This window comes from Artemia sp. Qi Xiang Cuo, chromosome 3, assembly GCF_049724085.1.
Source record: "Artemia sp. Qi Xiang Cuo chromosome 3, ASM4972408v1, whole genome shotgun sequence".
NCBI lineage: Eukaryota > Metazoa > Arthropoda > Branchiopoda > Anostraca > Artemiidae > Artemia > Artemia sp. Qi Xiang Cuo.
In genome coordinates this window covers 65,575,505-65,593,061 of record NC_142796.1, presented here as the reverse complement: position 1 = coordinate 65,593,061, position 17,557 = coordinate 65,575,505, and the positions used below count along the sequence as shown (strand labels likewise).

The following is a 17,557-nucleotide window of genomic DNA, read 5'->3' as shown; positions in this document are numbered from 1 at the left end:
TTTTTCATTCTCAGTGAGAAAAACTATCTCCCTAGGGACTCTGCCCATATATGGTGCCCCGTCACGAACTCATGAGGTTAGGCTAGGTTACGCAATCAATTTCTCGGAAACGTGTTCTGCCTGAGGATTCCATGCCCATATATGGACCCCCGTTGGACTGACAGCACAGGTGTTCTCTCTAGGGACTCTATGCCCATATATGGTGCCCCCTCACGAGTACTGGGGTCCTCTCTACTTGTGTTGTTGTGCAAAAAACAAAAGGGTGTATCTACATCTTCTTTACTTTAAGTGTAAATAAGGCTTTTAGACTGTTTGTAGAAACTGTTATTTTTTCTTATAGTTTACAGATATAGAAAATTGAAAAAGTCCACAGTGTATTGCTGAATAGTTCGGGATCAATTCAAATTTAATTTCTCTTTTTATTTGCACAAAAAAAAGAGTGAGATATGCTTTATCCTTTTCGAACTCAACGATATCTCGATTTTGATGCCTTTTAATGTTTCATGCCAACAGTTTAGTTTAAGAATGCTTTGGGTGAATTTTACAGAATTAACCCAGTATCCCCCATCCTGCGTAGGGATACTATTAATGATTGAATTGTTATAGGAGCGTGTTGAAGCTGATGAAAGATTGGAAGCCAAAGGTGGATTCTATCGAATTAGATTCTCAATTGATCCGTGAAAAATTGATGCAGCTCATCACTATTGCTACTCAAAGTAAGTTTAGCTTGTGTTTTTAATCTTTGTGGGTTATCAAAAAATGAGCTTACTGAGTTACCTTTCCAGCAGCTTCACAAAAGCTTTTCACCCCTACTTACATAATAGAACATTCAGTATTGAAAGATAGTGGCTGGTGAGCCTCAAGAAGGTTAACACCAACTTCCCTGAGTACATATAAGAGGAGGCTATTGGTCGTGTCCAAACTTTACAAGTTTGTCACTGAATTATTTTGCCTCTTGTACGGGTGGGTCGTCCACAGATTAGCTCTGGTAAAAAGACTGGTCAAACAGTTCGTGGTAACGAACTGTAAGTAAGGTGCGACCCGGCTCAATGGTAACCAAAACTCTAACAAACAGAATTTTGATACCAATAGATACATCAAAAGAATCAAATTTTAATTCTGATTTCAAATATATAAGTTTGATCAAGTTTAATCTTACCCATCAAAAGTTACGCGCCGTAGAAAATTTGGATGATATTTGAAAAAAGGGAAAAGACCCCTTAAAAGGTATAGAACCTTAATGAAAATCACACCATCATATTCAGCGTATCAGAGAGCCTTACTGTAGAGGTTTCAAGCTCCTATCTACCAAAATGTGGAATTTTCCCTTTTTTACCAGAAGAAAGATCACGGATACGTGTTTATTTGTTTTTTTTTGTTTTTTTTTCTTTTCCCCAAGGGTGATCGTATCGACCCAGTGGTCCAAGAAAATGGTGAGAGGGCTCATTCGAACGGAAATTGAAAGTTCTAGTGCCCTTTTTAAGTGACCAAAAATAATGGAGGGCAACTAGGCACCCTTCCACGCTCATTTTTTCCCCAAAGTCACCCGATCAAAATTTTGAGATAGCCATTTTGTTCAGCATGGTCCAAAATATTATAACTATGTCTTTTAGGATGGCTTAATCACTCGAAGCCCCCAGGGGGAGGGCTGAAAGTTATGAACTTTACCCAATGTTAGCATATAGCACTGGTTATTTGGACCCGGCTCAATGGTAACCGAAACTCTAGAAAACTGTATTTTGATACAAATAAATACATCAAAAGAATTGGATTCTAATGCTGATTTCAAATATATAAGTTTTATCAGGTTTAATCCTACCCATCAAAAGTTACGCGGCTGAGAAAATCTGCCTGATTTTCAAAAAAAGTGAAAATATCCCCTAAAAGTTATAGAACCTTAATGAAAATCACACCATCATATTCAACGTATCAGAGAACCCTACTTTAGAGGTTTCAAGCTCCTATCTACCAAAATGTGGAATTTTCCATTTTTTGCCAGAAGAAAGATCATGGATACGTGTTAATTTTTTTTTTCTTTTCCCCAAGGGTGATCGTATCGACCTAGTGGTCCTAGAATATTGTGGGAGGACTCATTGGAACGGAAATTAAAAGTTCTAGTGCTCTTTTTAAGTGACCAAAAAAATGGAGGGCAACTAGGCCCCCTCCCACGCTCATTTTTTCCCAAAGTCACCCGATCAAAATTTTGAGATAGCCATTTTGTTCAGCATGGTCAAAAATATGATAACTATTTCTTTTAGGATGACTTAATCCCTCGAAGCCCCCAGAGGGAGGGCTGAAAGTTATGAACTTTACCCAATGTTAGCATATAGCAGTAGGGTAAGAGGTACCATTTCTGATGGCCCTATAGCAATTCCTGTTTTATTCTGGGCCTTTACGTTCCATGGTAGCTTTCCAAGGCATAGTCTACAGCCAGCGGTTATTTGGTAGTGTATAATTTGGTCAAACAGGTTTTTTTTCTGTTTTTGTTGTCAATTACACAATGAATGTAGGTCATGAGTTCGAATACACATTCTTAAAACTACACGTGATTAAACACGTTATAAAACTAAGTGCTATTTGCTTATGTCCTGTTGGTACCATTCCAATCGATTTTTTTTTTCAACCAGAGTTTTTTTTTTCAACCAGAGTGGGTTTTTTTTAGAGCTGACACCTGTTTTTTTAGGCAGCCAAACAGAGACAACGGAGATATTTACTCCTCTCTCTCTCTCTCAATTTTTTTGTTGTTGCTAGCTCAGTTTCATTGTGGTAGTGAGAGTGTCAACACATGACAAAATTCTCCATACATGTCCGTTATGTATGTATACACTGGGTAGCTGGTCATCATCATGTGAGAATTGCACAATGATTGAGGAGTATGATGAAAAGTGTAGATTATGCAACCCGTGTAAATTGCATAGAGGATATGCTGTACAAATTAAAGATTATAATTTCTGTAATGAAGAGGTGTGTGACTCTCATCCTAGAGGGCACCTATGCTCCGATTGCCAATATGATAAATGTAATCAATGGGAGAATACATATCCCGGTATGACTGGAAAGAATCCTAAGCATGATTTTAGTTTATTGCTACGAAATTGGTATCGTCGAGGTTTTAGATTGTTCTGGGAGGAGGAAACGGGTGAGCGATTGAACTTTTGTAACAACAAAAGAATATGGTTTCTACGTCTTCGTTGTGAAGACAATGGATTCTATTATTATAAGCCCACTGTTTATTATTTGGCGATGACGGAATGTGATTCGACACTTGAGGACACTATTTCTGACATTACTTCAAAGAAACAAATTGAAACATGTGGATTCTATAAAATTAATGAGAATAGTATCATTGACTATACAAAGAGATATGACAAGAGTGAAGTTACACTCTATTGTAGAAAATGTGACTCTGACATTGCACTACATCAGGATCAGTACACTGTGAATTCAGATAATCTACCTGCACTAGTTGTTGTCGACAAATACCTAGCAGTGGATGAAATCTAAAGAGTAGAAAAGTCGTTTTATCATGTTTATAAATTTTTGTTAGTAAACAATTTAACATACATCTTTAGAACATTTTATTCGTAGGATATTAAAATCAATATTAAATACGCTTGTAAGTATGTTTTCCACTGGAGAGTCGTTCAATTGAGATTTGTCAACGTAGATTTCGAGAAACTACTTGTAGATGTAGCCACGACATTCGAATATAAAAAAGAGTAATGCATGAAACCTACATGTCTTAGTCGTTAAATCTGTCTCTTCGTTGATTTTGAATAATGGTTTTCACCCTGCTTTCAATAAATTCGGTAATGTATGGAGAGTAGAATTTATACGATAGGCCAAGAGGATCAAAAAATTCAATGTTCTTCACGGTTTGAAAGATGCAAAGCCAATGACCGGTCTTCAAAGTCGATGGACTTCTATAAACAATGATTAGGGCATTGCTAGCACTTGTAATTTTTTCAATGAGGTCCTACGGTATACAATAGAACTTGTACTGGAAAAGGTACGGATCAATATTAATTACACAGTTTATTTGGTTTTTGTTCAAGGTCCTAGGTCTAATAGAGCACTGCCGTCGGGTGTGATCTCCCAATAGGTTTCAAATTGACTCAGTGATATTAACGTGGTACTCTCAGCCAGAGCAGTGGAAAATGTACACTCTTAACGTACATTCCATGTTCGTGCTATGCTCATGTAACGTGTGCCTGACAAGTTCAAAACAATAGCTCCATGTTTTTTTGAACATATCAAATCGGTTATTCAATTTTCAAAAAGTTGAGAGTCGTTATCAAGGGATTGCATGGTCAACTCGTACAGAGTTCTATAGGATTTTTTATCAAATAATAGATTGTTCAGTGGAATACCATACACTTTGCAAACGAGGCTAGATAGACTGAAAAAATTAAAATCATGGGGGGATTCGGTCCAGGATCGAACGGCACTGCCATTCTTCACAAAGGCCAAAGCCAATTTTGATGGGATTTTTTCATTGATAAATGATGAATCGCTATAGCTACGACAACCGGTGGCAATGTGACGTTGATTGGTGATCGTTTGAGGGACAAGAAGTTTAATGTTGTTAGCAATGGCTCTTAGCTTTTCCTCTGCCAATGCAACATAGCTCAGAACCTGTTGTTTTCAGACGGGGAGACATGCCGATATGATATTGACATTTGCATCGGGTGCTGCAGGAAGTGTTTTTCTCAAAATGAAATTCGATGGGGCCATCTGTTACTTTATGTCAATCTTGACATTGGGGGGCAGCCATTGGGATATATTGAATATCTAATGATTTAATTTTCCAACTAGATGATACTCCTGGGTCACTGCAGTAGTTAACTCACCGTCAGTATAAACACATGATCGATATTCATAGCCCAATGATTTTCCTCTCAACTCCTTGTATGCCTTTGGCGTCATCATCATAAATTGCACGTAGCTTGGATAGTTTGATAAATTATTGCTAGTGCTCACCAATGTTCCATTAATAAATACATTAATTTGTTTGAATAGGTTGTGTAGAATACAGTTTTCATAGGAGAGACCATCGCCGGCATTTGGAGTTGTATTATCTGACTTTTTCGTCACCACAACATTTAAATCAATAAATGTTGACGACAAATCAATGAAATAGTCTTCATTGGAAAATATTTGAAAGTGTATATTTTCATAGAGGGGTTGTTGGGGGTGAAATTGTTCATAGTAGCCATACTTGACACTGACAATCAACATTTTCAGCATTGAATAGATTCAATGAGGAACTAATTGATGGATATGATTCCTTGTGGGAGAGATATGTCATCTTAAGAGAAGAAATCCTTCTTTGATCTAACAATCTTTTCTTTTTCTTTTTCTTCTGCTTATTGGCCTTCGTTGTTTTATTCCTCAAAGTCCTTGTTGATGTCCTTTGCTTCCTGCCTGGGTGGAGACTGATGAGTGAATGACGCGAACGCATCCTTTTCAATCCCTCCCCATTTTGTCGAGATTTTAATTGCTCATCAACGGCTCTTGCTGAAGATCTAATATTTTCCTTAACACTCTCCTTGAAATTCTTGCCCGACCCCCAGTCCTGTAGTGTGGATGCACCCAAAATCAATGCAGCAGGCACAACATATTTTCTGGCAAGGGGTAGTACAAAGCGAGCTGGCCAAGCAAACCAGCTACCAAGACCATAACTCGACCTTGTAGTACGACCCATCTAGTAGTCTGATCCATTCCCTATTTAACACGGACTCAAAGCATCAACATAGCAATCAAAATCAGGGCAAACAAATGGATTTCTTCTATTGTTCATTTTAGGTGATTGTACCGTCGTCGTTGACAATGGGTCGAAAATGACATGTAATCACTGCTAAGGCTTTTTTTATTGATGGAGGATCACCCAATTCACTTCTTAGTGTTATCTGACAGATTTCCAAATACGAAATATTTACAGGAACATACTGAAGATGCTTTATATTATAGTGATGAAAAAGTTCATGGGTTGTTTTTCGGTCAAGAACACGTAGGAGGGGGACATTTGAGTTACCAACTCTCGATGTTTCGACAAAGGATGCATAGAAGAATATGAAAGAGTCCTAAGCGAAACCAGGTGGATAATCAGCAAAAATAACTTTATTTATCCCGTAAACGGTGCCAGCATTTTTCCTATGGATCATATTCTGTTTAAAGCCAAGAACTTCTCTCAGATTATCATTGAGAATAATTGTTTCAGTATCAACAGGTGAGCTAATGTAAATCCTATCATGTTCCAATGAATAATTAAAATGGAATGTACCATTGCGACGATATGAGATTTTTCTATTGATTGTACGACAAAAATCCCTCATATTATCATATTCAATGTATTTCAATCTGACATGTGGATAGTCACTAGATTTAAGTGCTTCAACCCATTCATAGTCGACATAGCCCAATCCATTCATAGTCCAATCGAATGGTATAACTTTTATATCATAGACACGATCCTTTCTCAGAATGTCATAGATATTTTTGAGAATACAGTCGACAAGAGCCACTTCATATGCACTGTCAAATTTGACGGCAGGGGAGAGTTTTGTCCAAAAATCACTTGTCGTATTCAAGTCATTGTAGAGAGGATTGGTAACGTTGGACATGAAAGTTAAATAGATATCATTGGGCATTGTCAATATCTTCAACACCGATCCAAGAATCAAAATCAGAGTTGTATCCTAGCCACCGAACAAGTAACTGTTTATTACCCCTGCGAGTACGTTTATTTAATATTTTTTTCAATTTGATAGATTTCACTAGCATTTTTAACTTTTTGCAATTCATATTCATAAAAGCCACCGAGAATCTCTTCATCTTTGTTATCACGCAGGCGATAAGTTATGGGTTTAGTGTCTAGGATTTTTGCCACTTTAAAAAGTTCAATGGACCACAAGTAATTCCCCTTTTCAAAAACATTAGTTGTTCTATTAATTCGAACAGTATCACCAACATTGAATTTATTTTTCTTCTTCTTGACATTTGATTCATTAGAATATTGTTTAAGAAGGGTGTGAATTGTATCATGATCAGAATGATGAACTTCCGTTGTTGTAGAGTTGGACAATGATCGATGAGGTCGTTGATTATAAATCAACACGATTTTATCTAAATCATGAATAAAAGTCGATGTATTTTTCAATGTAAAATATCTTGAAATTAAAAGTCAAATAGTTCTTATCAATCGTTCGGCCAATGCAGCTTTTATAGGACTGTGACTATGATAGAGGAGCGTACTATATTTCTTTAGTACTTTTGCAACATGGGGATTAACAAATTCCCTACCGCGATCCGTTTGAATTTTTTATATGAATCCTGTTCGAGAGTACTTTCAATGGCCTGAGCAACTTCAACACCTCTCTTTGATCGCAATGGAATTGCACATACAGAGCGACTATAAACACTGATTGCAAGTAGAATGTACTTGTACGGTGTATTGTGACGTCTTTGAAGCTCATCTAGAGTCAGGAGATCTGCTTGCATTATATGCAATGGGTAAAAGGCTTTAGGTTTTCGATATTGATTGGCACGAAGTCTATGATTTCTATGCAGAGTGTAACTTGGTTCATTTTGTAGATAGTCTCGTACACTTTTAGTATGAACACCCGTGACTTTGGAAAGAGTGGTAGGGGAACTTAAATTCCCCGCCTCACCAAATTTTTCATAAATACCTTTCAGAATTTCAACCATTTTGAACGTAAACACGTTTCATAATATCCGCTGCCCTTTTGTATACTGGCTGTTGGTGGTGGCGGTGACGCTGACTTGATTCGTCTTCGCTTTTTTCTAGCTATCAGTGGTGTGCTAGTATTTTCCAAAATTGATTACAAATCTTCTTCTTCTTCAAGTTCATTTTTTATTGGTTTTAATGTTGATGATGCATGTTCATTTAATTTTTTTTACTACCCTTATCTTGCCGAGAAGAATGTTGGTGAATGTTATTTAACTTCAAAATTCGTTTATAATAGCGCAAATTTAAAATAATCCTTTACGTTTTTTTTAAATTCCATAGATTAAATAAAGTAGATTATAGCTCTTGCCCAGAATTATAATCCTTTCCCCATTGCTCTCAACTTGAATTTGATCACTTTCCAAGAGATAGATTAGGAGTCGTTTAATTTGTTCACGTTATTAGTGGGGCAGTATATTTCCAAATTTAAAAACAAATTAATACAAATCCAACTTAGTTAATTGTTTTCCAGCAGCAGCAGACTCTTGAGGAGATGATTCCTTTTTGGGATCAGCAGCAGCAGCAGTGGGCTTCGATCGATAGGACTTGTGTTTGTCCACTCGCCGAAGTGCATCTTGAAGTAAAAGCAGTTTTTTATCATCCTCAATAGTTTCATTGTCAAGGAATTTACTCAGATTGTCCTCAAAGTGTTCCACGGGTGAGAGAGCGAGTTTAGTTGGAGTGGACCTGTAAGGTTTATCCTGTCTCTAGAGAAAATTATTTGCTAGTCACGTTACAATTGGCAGTAAAAGCGTGAACATGGTAATAACTGTCTAAGGGAAATTTTTCCTTTTAGAATCCTGCCCAGTCTTTGTTTTAATCCCTGTACGAGAGAAGAAACAATGTCTCGTTGACTGCTGCTGAACATATTCTTGTAACTGAGAAACAATATCGGTCAAATTTAAACAAAGTTCAGATATTAGATTAATGAAATCATTGTCAATACCATGTTTGAGTATTGCTTTTCTAAGCTGAGGTTTTGTAATGCTTAAAACTGAAAACAAGTGTCTATTTTCATGTAGTTTCTTCAGTGTCATGATAGCGACTAATAGGTCTTTTTGGCGTTCACGGGGAGACATACTGTAATTTCATTGTCAAAAATATCTGTGACTACACGCAGATCTTTGGGTGTATTTTGATTAAGATCCAATAGGATATAACCGTGGGGTTTATTAGTTGCCTGATTGTATGCTGAGAGTAGAAATTTGGGGGCACCTTGATATATTTGTTTATTGAGAGTTATTAGCGAGCTAGAATCACGAAAAACTCTGTAGATGATATGGTAGGTGCAGTTCAAAGCAAGTGTTCACATACATTTGCTCTGATGAAATAGATTGTGTAGAACCAGAGAAACGAAAATCTGTTCATGATGAGAGCGAACAGTGAACAATTGCAGCATTTGCTGGGACCATTGTTCAATAGATTCAGCCAGATCGTCAATGATCAGCCAAGAGTTTTGTTCAATAAGGCTGAAAATATCAAGTCCTTGTATAAATTCTGTCTTCACTGAACCCATCGCGGAAGCAATTGCTTTTATTTTATTGTATGGCTCCTGCAAGATACAAAAGCAATAGTATATTTTTTTCGGATTTTCCACAGACATTTTATCGCACTTTTTAATTATTTTAGTTAAGAGTGTTGTTTTGCCTGACATTGAGGGCCCACACAGAAACGATCTGAATGGTGTTTTAAATTGATACATGTTCCTTTCAAAAGTTCACCTGGACAACTAACTGTAGACCCTAATTGTCTAATGACTAAATAATTTCCCTACTACTCTGTTCTTCAAGAACAAGACGAATAAAGAATCATATTTTTCTTTTATTATATACATAAAAAGTAACAATACTTAAAAACATACACTTTTTTAAATTTATTCATAATAAAATACAACATTTACATAGGCAAACAGAGAGAAAAAACACTTTTTCTGTTTATTTATAGAGAAAAAAATACAACATTAAATTAGAGAGCACTTGAAAAAAAAATATCACTTTTTTTTAATGAAACATTTACAAAAAATCTGCTCTAAGTCGAAAAAAGATAACTTTGATATTGTGGCGGTGCACCCCCCGCGCTGGCGGCCCCCCCCCAGGCCGTGAGCCCCCCCCCCCCCCCCCAAAGGCCACGAGGCCCCCCTCCAAAGGTTTTAGGAAATAATTTACAGGACTTTATTTAAACCGAGACTTTCCCTATGGGCAACACATTCGGCCCGGTCTGAAGTTAAATAGTGACCAAGGTGGTCACACCGTCTTGACAAACATAGACCTTGTCGGAGATGGTACTCATGGCAATTTTTTCTACATTTACAGTAAAGTTTCTGTAGTTGAGAGAACTAATTGCCAGCAATTTGGCTCGTGGAAATGTATTTTCAACAGTACAATTCATACAGAGGTCCATGTCCAAATTCTTATCCACATAGCGCGTGGGTACTCCTTTGCAACATTTCTTGATTTCCTCGTCATTTGTCTGTATAAAGTACACCTTCGGACTTACAAAAATACCACGGGAAATCATGTCGCTTCCCGTTTCAGATTTCAAAAATAAAAGCTGATTTGGTGCCCGACGTTTCACTAGCTCTGGGTAAAGACCGCCCCAATTGGTGTAGTCCATCCGTGAGCTGATAATTTCACCGTGCGCCAAATCATCAATTAGATTTGGGGTTTTTTCTTTTAACAGTAGAGAATCCGTGTCCCCGAAGCAGACCTCTACTTGCCCCTTTTCCGGCCACTGTACCCTAGCCACATTATAGTAGAATTCCAACATGAGCTTTTTTGAGATCTCCAAGATCGCACTGCCTGCAGCAATATTTTTATTCAAGACAATGCGTCTTTTTTTCCTATTCAATAGTACCATGTCGGGGCCAATGATTGTGAAAGAAGTGTAATTTGGAGCGGAAATAATTCGAGCACATTGTTTGGGGTCGGTCACGACGTCACAACGATTCCTATTGCGAACACTCTCACACATTTTGCCGAAAGCCGAATTCAAAATGAGTTTATAAATTTCTTTTTCGGCTTTCGTCTGCGCTGCAGAACGTTTCTTCACAAAGGTGTCAACAAACGTTTTCAGATAGGGTTTTTGACTAAACTGGAGCGCTCTGTGAACCTTTGTGACGTTGAAACCCTTGTTGCACATCCATTTTAAAGCTAAGTGATGTACAACTATATTTTTTTTTGGCATAAGGTCAGCCATAAGTTTTTGTTTTGAAGGTGTCCAATGCAATCCGTCCACCTCGACTAAACGCCTATTGCGGGGGCTCAAAGAGTCCCTAGTCACAGGTTGATTGTTGCACGGGAAAACAAAATCCTTTACTGAATCGTGAAGCTCGACTGGTATCTCTCCATCAATTTCAAAAAACCATCCAACCGGTCCATTCTCCTCAACACTGTCACCAATGTTGGGGAAATGGGGAGCTTGAGGGTCATTGAGCCATTTATAGTCACCGCAAGGTAGCGCATAATGGGACATGGCCGAGGGGTAGAGAGAATTCAAGGAAAACTGCATCCGATTTTGTCCCCGTCTTCTCTCCTTTTGGATCAGTTTCCAAGATACGATCCCCATGAAAAACAAATCCCCCCCTCATTGACCTTTCGATGAACAGATGCTGATCAATGTCTGTGATTAGCTCGATTTTTTCCCCACTAATTTTTAGGATGAGGTCCATCACTAGATGAGGAGATGAAAAATAATAGCCCAAATCAAGATTCCAATTTGTGCTCGAATTCTGTCGATATAGCTATGGAGAACATTCACAGGGTCTGTTAAAATAGCGCCCTCGTCAACCGCGTTTTCCTCGGGGGGGGGGGGGGGGGTTAAAATATACCCAATACCTTTTCAAGTGACTTAGAGCAGATTCTAAAAAATAAAATTCACGCAATTCCGAGGACATAGAACTATTTTCATGTCCTGCACCCATTTGTACAGGATCCAATTCACTAATAGTAAAGTTGTCGTTAAATATGTCCCCGGAAGAATTCGGCCCAACAATGTGTATAAGACTTTCCATTTCTTCAGCTGTAAATTGAAAATCCAGGGGGATATCAAATAACTTACCTTTACTAACATCATCATCTGGCGAGAGGGGGCAATTTCCAGTGATACTTTGAAGTCCTGGACCAGGGAAGGGAGACGTTTTCACAGATTCCCCCTGAAACAAGAAAATGAATGGATTAAGTTTTTTTTTCTTTGGCGAAAGGTTTTATCACAATTATAACACACTTTTTTTTTTAAACTAAAAAGTTACCCCCCTCCTCCCTCAGAAAGGTCAGAAAGACACAATAGCCTTATCTGTAGTGAAGCATTTTTTCTGCTCGTATGTTTCCCGAATATTTAACACGTACCATTTTTCAATATCATCCAACAAAACCCAATTCCTCCTAGAATTGTTTAAACTAAAAAGTTGCCCCCTCCTCCCTCAGAAAGTTCACAAAAACACAATAGCCTTATCTGTAGTGAAGTGTTTTTCTATTCATAAACAAATTTTTAAAACTAAAAATTTACCCCCTCCTCCCTCAGAAAGACACAATAGCCTTATCTGTAGTGAAGCATTTTTTCTACTCGTATGTTTCCCGAATATTCAACACGTACCATTTTTCCATACCATCCAACAAAACCCAATTCCTCCTAGAATTATTTAAACTAAAAAAGTTGCCCCCTCCTCCCTCAGAAAGTTCACAATAGCCCTATCTGTAGTGAAGCGTTTTTCTATTCATAAACAGATTTTTAAAACTAAAAAGTTGCCCCCTCCTCGCTCAGAAAGACACAATAGCCTTATCTGTAGTGAAGCATTTTTTCTACTCGTACGTTTCCTGAATATTTAACACTTACCATTTTTCCATACCATCCAACAAAACCCAATTCCTCCTAGAATTATTTAAACTAAAAAGTTTCCCCCTCCCCCCTCAGAAAGTTCAGAAAGACACAATAGCCTTATCTGTAGTGAAGCATTTTTTCTACTCGTAGGTTTCCCGAATATTTAAAACGTACTATTTTTCCATACCATCCAACAAAACCCAATTCCTCCTAGAATTATTTAAACTAAAAACTTGCCCCCTCCTCCCTCAGAAAGTTCACAAAAACACAATAGCCTTATCTGTAGTGAAGCGTTTTTCTATTAATAAACAAATTTTTAAAACTAAAAAGTTACCCCCTCCTCCCTCACAAAAACACAATCGCCTTATCTGTAGTGAAGCATTTTTTCTACTCGTATGTGTCCTGAATATTTAAAACGTACCATATTTCAATACCATCCAACAAAACCCAACTCCTCCTAGAATTATTTAAACTAAAAAGTTGCCCCCTCCTCCCTCAGAAAGTTCACAAAAACACAATAACCTTATCTGTAGTGAAGCGTTTTTCTATTCATAAACAAATTTTTTAAAACTAAAATGTTACCCCCTCCTCCCTCAGAAAGACACAATAGCCTTATCTGTAGTGAAGCATTTTTTTCTGCTCGTATGTTTTCCGAATATTTAACATGTACCATATTTCAATGACAACCAATACAACCAACTTCCTCCTAGAATTATTTAAACTAAAAATTTACCCTCTCCTCCCTCAGAAGGTTCAGAAAAACACAATAGCCATATCTATAGTGAAGCGTTTTTCTATTCATAAACGAATTTTTAAAACTAAAATTTTACCCCCTCCTCCCTAACAAAGTTCATAAAGACGAAAAAAAGTGCTTTCTTTGCTAATAAAAAAATTATATTATATTAGGCAATCTCTGAGGGGGGGTAGAGAAATTTAAAACAATGGTCGGGGGTGGGGGAGATTAACATTTTAATATTTCTGACAAACTCTTTTACGGTGTTGAAAAATGGCGAAAAGAAAATACTTGAAAAAAAAAGTTGGATAGAAATAGGTAGAAGCTAGAGGTGAAAATACTCACATTTCCAAATTCAGACTGCTGTTGAGTGCCGTCCGTTTCTTGCATAGATGTGGTGGCGGTGTCACTGGCTTATACAGGTGAGCCAGTGGGGCTCCCCATCATGTGAGCAACTATCTATTCTCTTTTCAGCTTTCTACCTAGCTGCATAGGTGCTGGCACTGGTGAGTTTTGAGCAGGCAGCGTCAGTCTGGAGTGGATGTGAGTGTCCCCCAATGAACCGCCTATCTCCACTTGTTGTATTGGAGCAGCGCCGTTAGTTTTAGCTCTCTTTTCCAGGGAAGGGTAATTGTAGGAATCCTCTTTCTTAAAAAAGAAGGCAAAATCTAGCATGGAAAAAAACAATTCCCTTCTTTACAGAAGAAAAAAATAGTCTGCACAAAGAATCCCCTCTAACCACACGGAATCAGGGAACAGAGTCTCTCTCTCAAACCCCGTAAAGCTCTTTTAAAAGATACAAGAATTACTTATTTAACACAAAAACTTCGTTTTCAACGGATACCAAGTAAAGAAAAATCGTGTTAGAATAGATTTATTTCCCTCTTCCCTGTCATATATTTTTATAAAAGCCTCTTAATCATCTATGAAATCCATTTACTTTCATCAAATACAATTGAAAAATATCTGTCTAATTTGGTCAGAAAACAAACTCTTTTGTCAATGAGCCTTGAATCGCACATATCCGTCTTTTTTTTCTTAATCCCGATACGACGCATACCGCGAACAGATCACATCAGACCGATAACAGCTAGAGTAATTAGATCCGGGTTGCAGCGGAATGTTGTTTTGAAATCATCTTCTCTTTGGTAACATGTTAAACACAGATGGCTTTACTTAGAGCGGAAGAAGATAGTACATTTTAAATGCAGGATTGGGAAAGGATTCTTTTGAACGAAAAAGAACTAAAACTACAGAATTATGCTCCTAACAGACCAATGGAAAAGGGAGTTTTTCGTTTCACATAATAGAAAAAAGCGTGCTTTGCCGTTTCTATTGAATATACGCATCATATTTTAAGCTTTGTGTTGTTGGAGGGGGGGCTAAGCCCCCCCCCCGGACATTTGAATTTACTAGTAAAACGATTTTTTTTTTGAAATAAAGAATGAATGTGTACTCACATTGAAAATAGAAATATCCATTGTTACAGAGTTAATAAAATCCAGTATACTATGCTCGATATGCTAATACATAATGAAAATTGAATTCCAAAGCATGAACACTTTATACAGGGTTTCAATGACTAATTGTTAAGAAATTCTCTTTTTGGCTGCCAAAAAAACAGGTTTCAGCTCTAAAAAAAACCACTCTGATTGAAAAAAAAAACTTGGAGTTGAAACGTAGTTTTATAACGTGTTTAATCACGTGTAGTTTTAAGAATGTATATGTGAACTCATGACCTATATTCATTGCGTAATTAACAACAAAAACAGAAAAAAAACCTGTTTGAGGACATTATACACTGGCAAATAACCGCTGGCTGTAGACTATGCCTTGGAAAGCCTTATTCTGGGTTTCAATTACGAATTGTTGAGCAGTTCTCTGATTAGCTGCGTAAAAAACAGGTGTCAGCTCTAAAAAACAACACTCTGGTTGAAAAAAAAACCACTCTGGTTGAAAAAAAAACTCGTTTGGAATGGTACCAACAGGACATAAGCAAATAGCACTTAGTTTTATAACGTGTTTAATCACGTATAGTTTTAAGAATGTGTATGTGAACTCATGACCTACATTCATTGTGTAATTAACAACAAAAACAGAAAAAAAAGCTGTTTGACCAAATTATACACTACCAAATAACCGCTGGCTGTAGACTATGCCTTGGAAAGCTACCATGGAACGTAAAGGCCCAGAATAAAACAGGAATTGCTATAGGGCCATCAGAAATGGTACCTCTTACCCTACTTATAGCACTGGTTATTTGGACCCGGCTCAATGGTAACCGAAACTCTAGAAAACTGTATTTTGATACAAATAAATACATCAAAAGAATTGGATTCTAATGCTGATTTCAAATATATAAGTTTTATCAGGTTTAATCCTACCCATCAAAAGTTACGCGGCTGAGAAAATTTGGCTGATTTTCGAAAAAAGGGGGAAAGATCCCCTAAAAGTTATAGAACCTTAATGAAAATCACACCATCATATTCCGTGTATCAGAAAACCCTACTGTAGAGGTTTCAAACTCCTATCTACAAAAATGTGGAATTTTACATTTTTTGCCTGAAGAAAGATCACGGGTGCGTGTTTATTTGTTTTTTCCCCAGGGTTGATCGTATCAACCCAGTGGTCCTAGAATATCATGGGAGGGCCCATTGGAATGGAAATTAAAAGTTCTAGTTTCCTTTTTAACTGACCAAAAAAAATGGAGGGCAACTAGATCCCCTCCCGCGCTCATTTTTTCCCAAAGTCACCTGATCAAAATTTTGAGATAGCCATTTTGTTCAGCATGTTCCAAAATATTATAAGTATGTCTTTTAGGATGATTTAATGCTCCGAAATTCCCGGGAGGAGGGCTGAAAGTTATGAACTTTACCCAATGTTAACATATAGTAGTTATTATTGAGAAGTATACAGTACAGACGTTTTCAGGGGAGATTTTTCCTGGTAGTGGGGGGGTGGGTCAGGGGTTATGCGGGAGGATCTTTCCATGAAGGAAGTTTTCATGGGGGAAGGTACATTGCTATGAAGGGGACGCAGGACTTCCCAGCATTATTTAAAAAAAGATCAGAAATTAAATACAAAAAAACAAGTTTTTCAACTGCAACAGCAGCAACATCAAAACCTTAAACTAACAGAAAATATTACATATATGATTGGGTTCACCCCTTAGTCAAAACCTCACTCTTTAAGCCAGAGATTTTTTAGTACTTTCATAAGAGCTATTTATTCTATTTAACGGCCTTTGTGATTAAGCTGTCAGTTTTAAAGAATTGGAACAAAATTCGAACTTTCGCTTAAAGAGCAAGGTATTGACTAGGAGGCGAACCCCCTAATATACGTATTAAAAATATATGAATATAGAAGTTTGTTACAATTAATTCGTAAGTTACGTATATTTATTACTAATAAAAACGTTCGTAAATAAAATGAAACAAGTTTCGAGAAAGCCATTTAACCAAATAAAAGTAAATTAATATGAAAATTTTGTTTTAATTATTCATATACTGTGAGCGAAGATCAAAACCTGCATTAATTCAAAAACTTTCAAAAATTAAATAGAAAAAAAAAGTTTTTTTAACTGATAGTAAGGAGCGATATTAAAACTTAAAACGAACAAAAATTATTCCGTATATTAAATGGGCTGTACCCTCCTCAACGCCTCGCTCTTTACGCTAAAGTTTGACTTTCTCACAACTCTTTTTTTTTAAACAATAAAAAACTTTAGCGTAAAGAGCAAGGCGTTGAGGAGGGGACAGCCCCTTTAATATACGGAATAATTTCTATTCGTTTTAAGTTTTAATGTCGCTCCTTACTTTCAGTTAAAAAAAAACTTATTTTTTTTATTTTCTTATACAAAAACGAACTCAAACTGGTTTGCTCTTCACACAATATCATGTTTCTCCGACATGTAACGATCTTCTCGAACAAGTAGCGCATATATATGCGTTACTGACGCTTGTTAGATATATAAAAATAATTCTATGCAGCTGATATGCTATGCATTGGAATAAGGTAAGGATAATAACAATAAATAATAATAATATGTTTAAGTATGAACTGTAAAACTATGAAGTTGTAATTTAAATAGGTTTTGAGCATTTTATTATTTAAGCTTTCACTGGTTTTGGTGCCAAAATCAAAGTTTTCAAAGTTTTGAATGACTTATACTCGTATCACAGCTATCAATTGGAACGCTTTTATGACTAATTATTCGTCTTTTTGTTATGCTTCGGAAACCTTGCATGTATGTAAACTGGGGT

General features: G+C 36.9%; 1 protein-coding gene across 1 annotated transcript in view; it reads left to right on the top strand.

Moving 5' to 3' along the window:
- Nucleotides 1-603: 603 nt before the first annotated feature.
- Nucleotides 604-17,557, top strand: part of LOC148954421 (uncharacterized) — a 41,409-nt gene continuing 24,455 nt past the window's right edge. Inside the window, exon 1 of the mRNA XM_089087083.1 lies at nucleotides 604-716. The gene's annotated coding sequence lies outside the window, so the exon portion shown is untranslated. The remainder of the gene's footprint in view (nucleotides 717-17,557) is intronic.